The 14420-nt window shown below is 43.5% G+C and overlaps 1 protein-coding gene across 3 annotated transcripts in view; it reads left to right on the top strand.

The window, feature by feature from the left end:
* The first annotated feature begins 11036 nt into the window (after window positions 1-11036).
* Window positions 11037-14420, top strand: part of nlgn2a (neuroligin 2a) — a 218390-nt gene continuing 215006 nt past the window's right edge. For 2 of the 3 annotated variants that reach the window (XM_031288526.2, XM_031288525.2), the window contains exon 1: window positions 11037-12239. The gene's annotated coding sequence lies outside the window, so the exon portion shown is untranslated. The remainder of the gene's footprint in view (window positions 12240-14420) is intronic. The other variant, XM_036005502.1, reaches the window with a different exon arrangement.

Here is a 14420-nt window from a genome sequence, read left to right as displayed (position 1 = left end):
TATAGTTCACGCTTGAGAGAGTCAGTAAGCGAGATACAGAGAGGCAGCGGATGAAGTCGGCAAGCACCTTAATCAAAGCTGTCGTGCAGCATGTATACCAGTCACATCGTGGAGCTTCATCCTATAGGGGCTGCTGCTGCTGTGGCTCAGGTCATCCATCTCGTTCACTTTACCTTGCTTATTCCTCACGTCTGGCAGCTCCATCAGCCTGTTTTCACACCTCTAATGAGCCCCCTTCTGAATGCTTGTTTTTCAACAACACCTGAATCTTGCGCTGATGGACATGCAGACGCCAGGAGCTAAATTCAAGGCTGGGAGTAGGAGTCGGGTGGGAGGGGGATTTCAACATTATGAGGCTGTTAATATTCCAACAAGGCAAAGGTTGGTTAAAAAGGGGATCAGCATCCCTCCCAGGCTGAATTCCATTCCATCGGAGGAGTTAATTAGCAGAGGAGTAGTGCTTGGCTGTGAGGGATTTTGGAGACGTGTTATGTAGAACAACCCTGTCTCCTAAACAATTACGTTTCCATACAATTGAACATGCATTCTCAATTTGGTTTTGTCCCGGATTAAATTTGTGTCAATATGTCCTCAACGCTTTGTGAAATGGTCACCGTTTTAAGCACGTGGTTAACAATTTTTTTTTGAGGTTTTAGGAAAAGATCCTGGTTTGGTTAAAATAAGTATTGGCGTCTATGGCCGGGTTGGTTCAGTGGGTAGAGCAGGCGCACATATACCTGGAGGTTTATGCCTCGACGCAGAGGTCCAGGGTTCGACTCTGACCCTGTGAGGATTTCCTGCATGTCTTCCCCCTCTTTATCACCTAGCTGTCCTATCAAATGAAGGTGGAAAAGCCCAAAAAATCATCTTTAAAATAAGTATTTTCACATCATAATCCACCTGTTAGTTTCTACTACTAACACTACACAACGTACCTTTAAGTATTTGGCATAAGTTAACGTTATGTATGTGACACAAGTTGTAAGTTAGTATAAGTAAACGTTGACTTTTGGTTTGACACAGGACAGGACCTGCGGTCTCCTGGGTGAAAGTCCTGTTTGTTTGACCCATCCATCCACCCCAACCTCCTCTCATATGCACTTTGATTACTTTGTAGAAAAGTATTTCTGATACGTTAAAAACGTAATCCGGGTCAAAATACTATTTCCCTTACATCGTAATTGAGAATTCAGTCCAGTTGCATGGGAACGTAATTTTAAAGGTCCAGTGTGTAACGTGCTTAGTTGTTCATTCATCACATCAAAATCTGTGTTGCCCGTTCACAAACTTGTCCTTTTTCATGAATATTTACCACCACCATCAATTCCAAGTATTCCTTTTGGCTTGACATTTTACATTTGCATTCGCATGAACTGGGGTAGACGCTCCACATTCATGAGCCATCTGGGAATACGTTAGCCGGTAAGGGACATACAGGACATACTGCTCCGCCTTTCACGTTTTCGCTGTCACATGATAAACTCACAGGTGCTGCTAATGCTGCTAATGGATATCGTAGCTTCCCGGCCCCGGCAAATTTGAAGAAGGAAACATGGAGGACTACACGTATTCAAAATCCAAATTTCAGGAACAGGAGTCTTCTTCTTCGCCCAGAAAAAGAAAAAGGGTATTGAAAAGAGCAAGAGACCGGCTTTTTGAAGCGTGAAGGCTACCGTAGCTGTAATACGTACTTTGAACTGCGTGGCGCGAGAGAGTTGATATTGCGATATATGATCTCAACGCTAGATGGGAGAAATCCCCACACATTGGACCTTTAAGGAGACAGGGCTGTGTGGAAAGAGGAGAGCAGGTTATTGCCGTGGGCAACCAGAATAAGAGGGAACATTGTTAATGGCTGTATGAGTGTCAGGGCTTTTACAGGCTACGACAAAGTTTTCTTTGTTTGGAAAAGGAATAGGAATAGAAAAGAAAGCCTTTGCATCTGCTTCAATGCAGGTTTTTTTTTTACAATCCTGTGCTCATTAGTCAAGTATCTGGAGAGAAGTTGGAGATGGGAAGCAGGAAGGTGAACCAAAGAAGAGGTGTGCTTTATTGGTACTATCTCAATGGAAAGTATCGGGGGGGAACATTTTCACAGTAGAATGTCTTCATACATCAGTGGATCAGCTACATAGCTGACTGGTAGGTCCCTTATTTAATGCTGCTTTCTTCAAGCAGCGAAATGGAAGCTACAATGACCCTTTTTTTACTTTCCTGCACAGTCCAATCATGTGCAGGGAACATACAGTACATCAAAACCAATGCTCTCATACACATCCATCCATCCTTCCATCCACAACGGTGTACTTTAATAGCACGTTTTTACTCTGGAAGAATATTTTCTATTTTTTTCTTCATTTTCATTCCCAACACTCACCTTAAAATGAGAGCACCCACTGTCCACCTTAACTACACAGTTAATCTATATGCTGCTTTCACAGTAAGACTATTTTGTTCTGTTGTTATCTATAATTGCAAGAAGACATAATTATCTTTTGCCAAGTTTGGCACAAAAGACAGACAAATAAGTCATATTTTCAGAGTTGCACTCATTTTTGAGGACATAAAGTGCACATTTTTTAGAATATTTTATTAAAACAGAAGAAAATATTGTTCTTTGTTTCTACAAATAACCTGGGGGAGGCAGGTATTGCCATTTTCAAGGTACAATTGTTAAGCAATTAAACCGATTCTCAGATTTGTATTAATTTTTCACTGTTGAAGTGCGTGTACTGCGTACTGTATGTTGCTACAGATCATATAGTCAATCTGTGAAGTATTGTGTTTTTTCTTGTACATTTTGTAGTTTTTTTTTTTTGTTAATCTTTTATCTGTTGCTTGTTGATCTTTATTTTGCCTCCAGCAAATGTAAAAGCTTTTATAAACTAGCTTGACGTTGAATCAGTATGGCTTGGTAAAATGAATAATGAAGACAGCCTGCATACATGTAGGTCTAGACCAGTGGCTCTCTAACTCTCTCTGCCATGTCGAGCAAAAGAACATTTCATGGCCCCTCTTCTATATCCACGATGTTCCACTTCAGGGATTGCTCTGGTGCCGCTGGAAATTCCGCCTGATGTCCCTTTTTTTCGGCCGGATGTCCGTAACCTTCCTCTTTCTTTGTGTTGGCATTCTAAACTCTGGAGGATTTCTGAGGACTATGGTTAACTGCTCCTCATATCTCTGCAGGGTAAATCCAGACAGCTAGCTAGACTATCTGTCCAATCTGAGTTTTCTGTTGCACGACTAAAACTACTTTTGAACGTACACATGTTCCAGCAAAAAAGTTCCTTCCCGAGGCTATTTTTCAGAGGCACCGTGGCTCCACTCGGCACTTAGCACCGCACAGACGATTGTGATTGGTTTAAAGAAATGACAATAAACCAGAGCACGTTTTTCTCCCATCCCGGAATGCTGTGTGGACTAGCCAGACCTTCCTCCGCAGCTCTGTGGAGGAAGGTCTGCCCCCCCTTTTCTCTTGTCAACCAATTTAAAGGCTTGGTTCGCCAAATTACTAAAAGATGGTTTTTTTTGCTTCTTAGCTGCAGTGGTATCTAGCCACACAGATAGGTTTTTGTTAATTTGCCTCCCCCCCAATTCAATGGAAGTAGGTGGAATTTGTGGTGCTCTTAGCATTGAGAGATGGCATTTGACAAAATGTGTCTTTCTTTATCTGCGCCTGGTTGCTGTGCAAAATGTGCACTAAATGTGAACTTCAAAAGACTTTCTTGACTCTGCTGTTTTTAACGCACCAGGAAAAGAAGGGTAAGTGCGGTGATTCTTCGCGACATTACTCTGGACATCCACAGACCTCGCCATGAGTCATTTTCTACTTCCAACTGATCTAATAGTCCATGTGAAAATGATTGGCACTGTGGTCTGAGGATTATCCAGCAATCCAGGTCACTGTGCTCCCATGAACATTAAATCTGCACTGCCACTTGGGGGCATCGGAACAAGCTGAAAAGACAACACCAACATATTAACACCTAATAGTTATCATACTAGTATAACACATGGCCTTTAACCCTTGTGTGGTGTTCATATTTTTGTTTTTAAGCCAGTTTTCGTGGCTAAAAAAAAGCGGCTAAAAAGCTACATAGAACTGAAAGAAACTGTCCAGTCAGATAATCATTATTTTTTGGCATTTTTAGGCCTTTATTATTGACAGGACAGCTTAGACTTGAAGGGGGAGAGAGAGGGGGAATGACATGCAGCAAAGGGTCACAGGTCGGAAGCGAAACCGCGGCCGCTGCGGTGAGGACTGAGCTTCTATGTATGAGCGCACGCTCTACCAGGTGAGCTACCCAAGCACCCAGATAATCATTTTCTTTCACATACTCATTTGATCAAAATATTGATTTGTGCAGCTTGAACCTTTTCCCCCTATACCATCCCTCTACTTTTCTATTTCCTTACATCTACACCCTTTAATTAATGAATTTAATGAACTAGCTACTGCTCCATCCCTCTATGCCAATTGCAAATCCACAAATCTGTCAGCCATTATACTCTGTTGTACAAATTGCACGTAGTATTAATCTTCAGTACTTTGTATTTGTTAAATTCTTATCTAGATCCGACTCTCTGCTGCTGCAGCAATCCCCCCATGGGGACTATTAAGGTTCCATCTAATCACCTAATCTCATAATGCTGAAAAAGTTCAAGTGTTCAAAGTTCTACACATCGCGAGCAAATTGTTGCTTTAAAGCCGAACATCATCCATCTGGAACAACAATGTTGCTCGTGACTGAGTAGGTGAGGTGTCTGTCATTTGGATCCTCTTTCTGCTTCCATTATGTTGATTTAGCTCTGCTCTTTATGCCGTCTCCGTTTCCTGAATGCTTTGCTCACAAGGCAGCAAGCTGCAACGAAAACTAAAGAAATGTGAGCAGTGGATAATTCATATATATCAAAAACAATTACAGTCAGCAAAATGTCAGGCCAGGATTAGTCTGCCTAATTGTCTGGCAAATTATGTCTCGTTCTGCTTGTTCTTCATAATGTGCATGTCGACATATAAACACACATAGACGCTGAAGTATGCTGGACAAATGAAACCCACGCACACACTATTGTGTGTGTGTGTGTGTGTGTGTGTGTGTGTGTGTGTGTGTGTGTGTGTGTGTGTGTGTGTGTGTGTGTGTGCTAGTTAGACAGTGAGTAAGCATGATGGAACATGCTAGCTTCACGGATGATTCTGCTTTATTGCAGATAATATTTATTTGATTTACTGTACTTACCGTAGTTATCCATGCAGACAGTTTTCCTGTGGATAGAGACATTCTAATAAACATCGAGCATCATAGGCCCCTGGGCTTGCAAGACTAGAATATGTATGTGTGGATAAGTGAGTTTAACATTTGCCGTCAACACTATAAAAGAAGGGGTGGCCTCCTCTATGCTTATATTAAATAAGCACGTTTTGCCTTTATGTGAGTTTACTATCTCCTTACCATGAATAATACATCAGTCCTGAGCTCCTCTCTCAGCAGGATCCAAACACACACACACACACACACACACACACACGCCACAAGACAGGCACAGGCACAAGACAGCCATGGCATATGAACCTATCAATGTTAATAATGGCTACATGATGCATATATGATCACAAGGCCATAAACCCAAAGTTTCTGAGGCATGGGAGGTAATGAAAAATGCAAAGTCACACTGTGCAGGTCTCTTTCTTTATATCTCACTGTGGCAGCCACCATCAATGGAACATGCGGAGCTGCAATTAGCACTGGCCGATTCATGGACGTGGGGACTACGCCAGCGCTCAGATGGGTACAATTAAAAAGCAGATGCCAGTCTAGCTAATGGGGTGTGTATGTGCATTAGTGTGTGTGGTGGGGGGGGATGCTGAGTTATATAGACAGAAAGGGGAGGGGGCATATGGTGAGAAGCACTGCAAGGGGAGCTACTTTAGTATTAATCTGGCAGGCTCCATGCTGCTAAAGATCAGAGAAGAAGGATATGATCCCCGACCCCAAGGGGCTGGATGCTTGCTGAGGAGCAGAGATATAGGAAAACAGGGAGGGAGGAGAGCAGTGGTAGCTGTGCAAGGTAGGTGAGTTCTGAGCGGGATGGAGGGAGTGGAGAGTCCACGGGGAGAGATTTGAGAGAGATGAGCCGGAGGTGGACGAGGTAAAGAGGGAGTGGACAGGAGTGTGTGCTGTAGAAGTATTGTTTTCAAGCAGCTTTGAAGTGGATTCATGTGAAAATGCTAGTCATGCCGTGTAGAGGGAAAACAGCGCTTGTCTGCTCGTCAGCAGCGTTGAGGCTAACTTTCTGTGACATCAAACTTCCTCTTTTGATGCTTTTAGTTATACCCTAGAATGCCAGCCCTGGTAAGCGTGTAGTGGCCCTTGATAAAATCAGTACCCGTGCAATCATCTAACTTACAGGAACAGAAAAAAACATTCTTCTTGATAGTAATGCATCATTCTGCTGTTTGCTAATAAACCAAGCTTTCATTTAGAACCCCCCCCCCGTACATGAAGACACACACACACACACACACACACACACACACACAAATATTTATCAATATAGAGTATTATTGCAGGGGTCACACCTCAGGGTGACTGACAACTGACAGTCACGTTCACTGCTAAGTGCCATTAACGCTCCATTGAACACTACATAATGCTGAAGCTGTCATTCTGTCTCATGCCTGAGTCATACAACACATTCTCCATAGCTGCTTTACCCCACAAGAAACGATGTTCCAATGAATTAATCAAAACATAAGAATCAAACATAAACCCAATCTCACAGTGGTAAGTGAGTATGTAAGAAACAGAACAGGCTGCCTGGAGCCAGGCCGGGTCTAGAGGGGGGCCCTGGGTGGCACCCACCCCCCCTGAAATATGATTGGCCCCCCCTGTTGCCCTCCCAATCCATTGGGGTAGAGTGCTATCAATCTGACAAATTTGATTTCCATTGGATCACAGTACTGTCACTTTGCTGCCTGTTCTGCCAATCGCTGCCTTTCCATTTGGTAAATGGATATATACTTTAAACACACATTGTATGGCAACTGTCTACTTTGTGGAAAATTGTGAGGCCAGTTTAGAAGTAAAAACATATTGAACTCACTGTAGAGCACTTGTTGCTGTAAGAAATAAATTGTGTGTTGCACTTTATTTCTGTTCTGTTTCCTGTTATCTGAAAACTGTGTACAGCCATGGTTTTCTTTTTAAAGTTTGAGGCAAGTTTATTTTAAGTATATTGCACTATATTTTTATACAGTTCTGTGAAAAGAAATCTTTCCAGCCCTTGTCACATGACCTATTAATGTTTCCATGATGAATATCCAAACTTTTGCCTTAAGAGCCCATAGAAAATATGTATTGTATTTGGATACACAATGTGTTGAAAATAAAAATGAGTGAAATTAATAATGACTGTGATGTGTTTTATTAAGCAAAATTACATTGTGTTGTTCAATCCCATCCAATATTTCCTATATTTCTAAGCAGATTTTCTATGCTGTATTCTGATAAAATCCCCCGGGCCCACACTTGCCACCCCACCTAAAAAATCCTGGACTCACCCCTGGCCTGGAGGGAAAGAGTGGGAGAGGCGGAGAAAGTAACGGTAGGAAGAGTGCCGGTTACCAACCCGGTGGGCAGATAACCTCGTGGTGGGCAGGGAAGGTAGAAAGAAAGATGAGAGAAAGAGAAGAGAGAATAAATGTGAAGCTACAAGGAAGAGAAAGATCACCAGCGATGAAGTTCGAAGTGAAGAGGGGTGTAAGGAATTCAGGCAAGGTGTGATGTGTAAAAGGTTTAAAGTAGGGCTGTCAAACGATTAATTGTTTTTAATCGCGATTAATCGCTGAATTTCTATAATCGCGATTAATCGCATATTTTATCACATGATTAAAATTCTATTATTTTGCATTTTAGAACAGTTTTTAAGTACATATTAACAATCAAAAGCAATTTTTTACCAATCTTGATTGGGAATCAAATGAATGCAAAGAAAGTTACTTTATGAACTTGATTTTAAGATTTGAAATTATTTATTTACTTTAAACAAAAGAAAATGTGTGAATCTGTCATTATTGCACAATTCCTCCAAGTACCTAACTAAAAAACTAAAAATCCCTATCCTTACTAGAGTCAATATAGTGTTTAGTAACTCCTAAATAATGTTGATTACTCACTGACGTCCAGTGATCACCGGTTAATGAGACAGCGTTTGCAGCACCTTGCAGCAGTTCAGTGTGGCTGCTTTCTCCGTGTCATACAGGCTGTGTATCCGTGAAAACTACTGTCCCCTCGACGGCAACGAGACAGGTCAGAATTAATAAATGCCGGCATGCGATTAAAAAAACTGAATCTCATCGTGTCGGCCCTTAATCGCATCGCGATTAACGCGTTAGCGCTGACAGCCCTAGTTTAAAGGTGTAAGGGTGAGAACAGGATGAGGGCACAGAGGGGAGTAGGGTGAGATGCTGAACTTCCAGCGTCATACTGTTTGAGTGAGAAGCAGTTCAAGGATCATCTCTGCTGCAGGAACAGGAGGAGAATGAACACATTTCATTGAAAGTGTATTTCAATACAATCCCCCCCCCAAACAGCTCTGTGAATTAAAAGCGCCTGGCATCCGCTAGCTGGAGTTTGTTCTCAGCTATTTGGACGCTTGTAATGCACACATGTGCACAGGCGAGTGTTTACGAAACCGCCATGCTTAAAACTATAGTCACAAACAATCAAATAATTGTTTTTATTTTTGATATTCTATTTCAATCTCCGTGACAGCGCGGGCTCTCACAGTCTGCAAACAAGAAGGGATTTGTGGGCATGCTCAATAGGTCAGGTTGCAGGAAAAGTAAATTAGGCTTTCTGCATACTCTGGGTGCCTTAGACAGAAAGGTTAATGGCTTTATGAGATTGCAATGTCATATTATTGCAAACGCCTCCAAGCAAACAAATTATTTGATTGTAGTATCGCAGAATGTAGCAGTGTTTTGCAGCCTGTTGTTAATGGAATATTAAATCCACAGGCATGTGTAGGCCTATATGTGTGTGATAATGGCTAATAGTTGCATGGACATGTGTATACATGCTTTTATGTCTGCATTTATTTATGTGACAATGTATGCCTTAATGTGCCTGTCTTAACACATTACTTTCTCTTGGTCTGTTCCAACTGTTTAATTGCTGAGCTGTTTGAAAGCCGAGATACAGATTAGAAGAGCCTGAGGTGGGTTTCTGCAGGGGCTTAGTACCCCAGTCCACATCAAAGGGCCTTCTGACTGGTCACTTGTGCGCAGAACTGCGCAAATCAAGCACAGCCCTATATAATGATGTTCTGGAGGTATAAGATATATTTACATAAACACTGCAGAGAAATTCTCCACAGACCTGCAGCTCCCCCTGGGGCTCTATAGTGGCAAACTGACCTCTAACACCAACACAAGATATATCAGTGTGTGTAGGGAGGGAACGTGTGTGTTTTTTCTGTGTTAAGGGAGAACAAAAGGGACCGTGTGTGTCATGATACATGTGTTTGCTACCGTGTATCAATGTAGTCCATCAGTGACAAACCACAAGGAGTTGTGTGAAACAGGCAGTGAAGTGTGTGTGTGTGTGTGTGTGTGTGTGTGTGTGTGTGCGCGCACATCTAGGTGTGGGCTCAGCTGTCAGGTCTCCCTGGTGGGCCATTACCTCTGATGCTTGGCAAGGGTCTATCAAGTGTAGGACATCAACATCACCCCTGTACATGAAGACACACACACACACACACACACACACACACACACACACACACACACACACACAGACACAGGTCTTCTGCCTTCTCACCTTGGCCCTGATGGGATATCACAGGGGGAATGTACATCCAACACCAAAGACAATTTGTCTTGATAGCCAAGATCGAAGGCCCAAAGCGATCTCTCTCTTCCTCTCTCTCTGCCTCATCTGTGTCCCTTAGGTAGCTGGATGTGTCCAAAGGTAAAAAGCATGCCGGGCTGACATGATGTTTTGGCTGATTGACGACAGGCTGGCTCCCCACATGAGTGGAGAAGCACCCTGTTTCCCTGCCTGGGGTTTAAACGAGGAAGTGAATGAACACTAGCACATGGATGTCGAACACTAAATCTTCTCTACAATGAGCTCTGGATGCTGCCTGAGAGCACATGAGCATCATTTGGATATGACTGGATTATACTTCATCTTAAGTGACTGCAAGTCGTAGCATGAAAATAAGCAAAGATGGAGCATCATTTAAAAAAAGACTTTTACTAATCCTGTGATGTGGGAAATCCTGGCGGGCACCAGCCCACAAACTCTGGATACATGGCTCTGCAGAGGGAGAGTGTCTGAGGCAGATGTTTGGCTGTGTTACGACCCTGGTAATAAGACAGACATGTGGCTGTGCTGCATCCAGAGGAGCAGGTGCTGCCTCCACACAGCCATTACCATCTGCATTGATGAGATCAGGGACCCAGCCATGGTGGATATTATTATCCCTTAAAGTAAAGCATAAAATAATACATTTACAAGGTGGTGAAGTAAGCAACCCCCCCAAAGAAAATCAACATAATATTCCAAAAGGGACCTGTAGTGCTGATTAGTGAGCGCATATCCTAATCTTATTGTAGGCCTATATTATATCTTTTTTTTTTAATCTCCTGTGAAATCACTATAAAACTAATTTAATACCCCATTTGGCACTCAAAATACTGGCTGGAATATTTATCCCTCAGTGATATGTTTAGCCTCCTATAGGGATTAACAGGGCAGAAAAAGAGAATGACATGTTCTCTGTGTTGAAAGGGTAAACTGTGTATGATGGATGGAGAGATGGAGGGGAGCGACTGAGGTAAGGATCGATCGACGGAGGGATGCTTGAGGTGGCTGGGTGAATAAAAGAATGAATGAATGAATGGTGAAGGGATAGTATTAAAAGAAAGATGCAGGATGGATGGATGGATGGATGGATGGATGAGGAAAGGAGGTGGAAAAAAAGGGCTAGTATCCCTTTAACGTCTTCTGACGTCATGCTGATGCAGATCTGCCCGGCTGTATGCGAGCGGAGGAGGAGAAGAGGAAAGGGATGCCGAAAAAAATGAAACTCCTCAGCACTATTTTTTCGCACCTTTTTCTGCAGGAGAAGATGGAGACCAGCCCTACGACACCCTCTACGGATTAATACCTATCTTCACCACTGAGTGAACTTGAGCGCGTTGCTGTCATCGCGACAGAAACGGAGGTAAACGCGACACATTTTTTAGGAGAAAAGCGACCATATTGAGGTCAGAGGAAAGCGTTGCCAAGGCGACCAGCTTGCTAGGGAGGAAACTGCGGCGCGCGTCACATGCCGGGAACGAGCGTGCGTGCTTGCGAGGGTGCGCACGTGCGCGCGCGGGCGACGGCTAGCTCAGGCGGTCACGGCATCCACACAGCAGCAGCAGCAGCAGCAGCAGCAGAGGCAGCATCTTTTCACACAAGACTACCGGAAGACCATGCAGTCCATGCCCGCCGTTACCGAGACGAGCTAAAGCAAGCCGAGGCTCGCACCGCGACTTGAACCGGTGAACGGCGGTGTCAGAGGTCTCCTTGAGGGGATTTATTGAGGATTTATCGACGACGTCCCAGAAAAAAAACGCTCAAAAACACTGCTACCATTGGTCAACACAGGTGACACTTTCCCGGCTGTCAAATCTGCCGAGACACCGCAGACACGACTTATTTGGGGGTTATTTTTGTCGTATTAAGGCCTCGATAAAAACACAGACATTCCTTCTGAGGCTAACCGGACTGTCAGCCGAGAAATGAATTAAATAAACACAGCCTATTGCCGTGCAGGAGAAGACGGGGAAGGAGCCGAGCCGAGCCTGCCTGCTCGGATGGGGAATCATACTAGGCTATGTCCTGCTGTATGTGGTGTGTGATGCAGTACAGCAGCTTTATGTTTGCTCTTCAGTCTCCACTGTGATTGTCTCCAGTTATGAAGTCCCACCTGCCGGCCCGGTTGGATTGAACGAGATAGTGCTGTAGGGGGGGGGGGGGGGGCATTTTTGAAGGTGGTGCATTTTTATTTTTTTAATTTTTTTTTGTTTTGTTTTTCCAAGAAACAAGTACTTTTTTTGCTCGCTTGACGTTTACCGCTGCTGGAGGAAGGTTTAGTGAAGAGGAGAAGGAGAAATCTCAGGGGGAAAAAACATCAGTGGGAATCTGGCAGCCCACCAGAACCCGGGGATCACAAATTAACAGGTAGGCTGAGGTTTACACGGCCAATGCTAATTTAACCAGAGGGGGATGATTCCTACTCAAACATCAGAGTTACACATTAAGAGACATTGTTTCAATGGATTGGTTCGCCAAATGTGCATTCAATTAGCATTTTATTGTGTGTGTGTGTGTGTGTGTGTGTGTGTCTGTGCTCGAAGCCTGTCTTTGACACCTACAGTGAAAACAAATGTTAAGAAATGAGGATCAGAATCAGCACATTGGGGCTGAAATGAGGGAATTTGATTTCATCACCAACATTTCAACATTTGTTATCTTTAACCAATGTTGCCTACATGTCATGTTTGAGAACATGTAAAAAAAAAAAAAAAGCATTTGGAGTTGTCCAAAACATGTCTGCAAATGAAAGAGACATCTTGCACTTGAACAGTTTTTTTTTTTTTTTTTGGCCAATCTGTTGGATTTTGCAGCTTGTTTCAGTATGTTGGTATGGATGTGTATTTTCATGTGTGGCATGCCAAACCTGTTGTGACTGAGTCGAGCTTCATGCAGATGAGCTGCTCCTTCGTAACAGTCAAGATGTACCCTCTGTACCATTAATGAGGACTTGTACTCGGGGCTCCTCTGGTGTGGAATGAGAGAAACAGAGGCTGCTATTCAGTCAGGCTGAGCTCATTTCTCTGTCCTCGCAACATTCACATTTTGTAGCTTATTAATCAAACTGCTTTGTTGTGATAGCATCGATGCCGGATCAGTCGTTTCCACATACGGTGATCATTGTGCACTTCTTTAATTGTGTGTTGTCTGGATTAATAGTGAAATGAATTGGAGTGGATGGGGATTTTTTTTTTTTTTTTTTACAAGCAAACCGGCCTGTGTAGCAGACAGATGATCAAAGTGACGCGCACACACTCACAAAGCTCCCCCTTCAACAGTTAAATCATCCTTCAACTTAATATGAGCTTTATCTTCATGGGGTCTTTATACTCAAAAGACCCAGGAAACGCCATGGCCATGAGAACATATTCTCCCCCTACACACACACACACACACATACACACACACACACACACACACACACACACACACACACACACACACACACACACACACACACACACACACACACACACAGCACAAAGAATGGGGCGCATTTATATGCTGTGGCTGGTGTTGTGGAGCATTCGGATCGGCAGGGCCTGCTAGATGATAGAATTCAGCAGGGACAAGAAGACCTCTGTTCTTATCTGCGGCGGCGAGAAGAAGAGGAAGGCAGCTCGGCTTCTCACTTTGGTTTAAGGCGGCTAGCCTGCCCTATATAGCAGATAGGGACATTTCCTCTGTGGCCCGAGAAAGCATTTTAATGGAGGCGGAGGGGAAAAATGTTCGACTGTCCTTGTGCTAAATAGATGTTGTCACAGAGGAGTTGTTATTTATCTCGATGGCGGCTGGCTGGAAACTTTGAAGACCTGTGGAGATATTTAAGGGGGATAAAAGTGACACGCTACTGCATTGTGTAGAGTGATTGCAGGCATTTGTGTGTGGGAGAGAAATATGTACACACAGGAGAGAGAAATATGTACACACAGGAGAGAGAAATATGTACACACAGAATAGGAGAAACGGTGGGAGACATAGGGCATTTCTGCAGCAGTGCAGTATGGTGTATTCTAATTTGTTTTGTGTCAGTGGCTAATTTACAATAAGCCTAAGCTTACAATAACACAACAAAAACAGGTGGACTTGTCAAGAAGGCCTGTATACACTTACTTTATGTGTGTGGGCATCCTGCATGCAAGAATTTGTTCATTTTCTGTGCGTGTCCCAAGCAAAATCATGCAGAACCCCTGAAAACATTTCTCAATGTCATCCATCCTGGGCAAGGTGCAGCAAAGCTGGAGGCAGATGGGGCTGAAGCGTTCAAAGCGTGTTGTCGGTTAGATTGATGGCTTCTAGCGCGGGTCGCTAAGCAGTCAACAGATGCAGGCTAGTGTTGTGACAGGGTGGGTTGAAATAGCCCTCAAAACCACACACGATTACACTTTCACAGTCCTTAAAAGCCCTACCTGGCCGTTCACTGCTAATTTCATCCCTCACTATCTTTTTTTTAACCGGAGATAAATCAGTGACAGCAGGTCCCCCAGTGCGTAAGGATGTTTTTCTGACTGGAGATGACAGCAGTCGTTGCTAATTTTAGGTGAGAGA

This window comes from Sander lucioperca, chromosome 9 (genome assembly GCF_008315115.2).
Source record: "Sander lucioperca isolate FBNREF2018 chromosome 9, SLUC_FBN_1.2, whole genome shotgun sequence".
In the NCBI taxonomy this organism is placed as follows: Eukaryota; Metazoa; Chordata; class Actinopteri; order Perciformes; family Percidae; genus Sander; species Sander lucioperca.
Note: the sequence above shows the minus strand (reverse complement) of the source record. Positions and strands in the feature narration are given on the sequence as shown.